The following is a 1,791-nucleotide window of genomic DNA, read 5'->3' on the forward strand; positions in this document are numbered from 1 at the left end:
CATGGAGAGGAAGCATGAAGAGCTTCTCTCAAAACAGAGTCAAACAGAGACCCCACAGTCAAACTCTAAGTTTGGTGTTGGGAGGCCACAACCAAATTCTAAGTTTTGTGTTGAACCCCCACATTCAAACTCTAAGTTTGGTGTTGGGAGGTTCCAACATTACTCTGAACATCTGTGAGGCTCCATGAGGGCCCACTGTCAAGCTACTGACATTAAAGAAGCGCTTGTTGGGAGGCAACCCAATGTTATATTTATCTATTTTCCATTGTTATTTTATGTTTTCTATAGGTTGATGATCATGTGAAGTCACAAAAACAATTGAAAATGCAAAAATAGAATGAAAAATAGAAAGAAAAATAGCACACCCTGGAGGAAAAGCTTGCTTGCATTTAAACGCCAGTAAGGGCAGCAAATGGGCGTTCAACGCCCAGTCTGGCACCAGACTGGCGTTTAACGCCAGAAAGGGGCACCAGACTGGCGTTTAATGCCAGAAAAGGGCAGCAGCCCGGCGTTTAACGCCAGGATTGGCAGAAAGGGCGTTCTGCACGCCACTTGGTGTAGGGATGAGCTATCCTTGACACCTCAGGATCTGTGGACCCCACAGGATCCCCACCTACCCCACCACTCTCTCTTTTCTTCACCCATTCACCAATCACCTCAATACCTCTTCCAAAAAAAAAAAAATAACCCCTCACCTATCAAATCCCACCATTCTCTTCACCACTCACATCCATCCTTCATAAAACCCCACCTACCCTACTATCCAAATTCAAACCACTTTCCCTCCCAAACCCACCCGTAATGGCCGAACCCTACCCCTCTCTCCACCCCTATATAAACCCTTCTTCACTCCTTTATTTTCACACGAGCTAAACACTACTTCTCCCCCTCAGCCGAACCACAAAAGCCCCCTCCATCTCTTCTATTTCTTCTTCTTCTACTCTTTTCTTTCCTCTTTGGCTCGAGGACGAGCAAACCTTCTAAGTTTGGTGTGGTAAAAGCGTTGATTTTTTTTCATAACCATTTATGGCACCTAAGGCCGGAGAAACCTCTAGAAAGAGGAAAGGGAAGGAAAAAGCTTCCACCTCCGAGTCATGAGAGATGGAGAGATTCATCTCAAGGGTGCATCAAGACCACTTCTATGAAGTTGTGGCCATGAAGAAGGTGATCCCCGAGGTCACTTTCAAACTCAAAAAGAGTGAATATCCTGAGATCCGACATGAGGTCCGAAGAAGAGGTTGGGAAGTTCTTACCAACCCCATTCAACAAGTCGGAATCTTAATGGTTCAAGAGTTCTATGCCAATGCATGGATCACCAAGAACCATGATCAAAGTGTGAACCCGGACCCAAAGAATTGGCTTACAATGGTTCGGGGGAAATGCTTAGATTTTAGTCCGAAAAATGTAAGGTTGGCATTCAACTTGCCCATGATGCAAGGAGATGAACACCCATACACATGCAAGGAGATGAACACCCCTACACTAGAAGGGTCAACTTTGATCAAAGGTTGGACCAAGTCCTCATAGACATTTGTGAACAGGGCGCTCAATGGAAGAGAGATTCAAGAGGGAAGCCGGTTCAACTGAGAAGGCATGACCTCAAGCCCGTGGCTAGGGGATGGTTGGAGTTTATCCAACGCTCAATCATTCCCACTAGCAACCGGTCCGAAGCTACTATAGACCAGGATATCATGATTCATAGCATCATGATTGGAGAGGAAGTAGAAGTTCATGAGGTTATATCCCAAGAACTTTATAAGGTGGCGGACAAGTCCTCTACCTTGGCAAGGG

The sequence above is a fragment of the Arachis duranensis genome, chromosome 3 (genome assembly GCF_000817695.3).
Source record: "Arachis duranensis cultivar V14167 chromosome 3, aradu.V14167.gnm2.J7QH, whole genome shotgun sequence".
Taxonomy (NCBI): Eukaryota; Viridiplantae; Streptophyta; class Magnoliopsida; order Fabales; family Fabaceae; genus Arachis; species Arachis duranensis.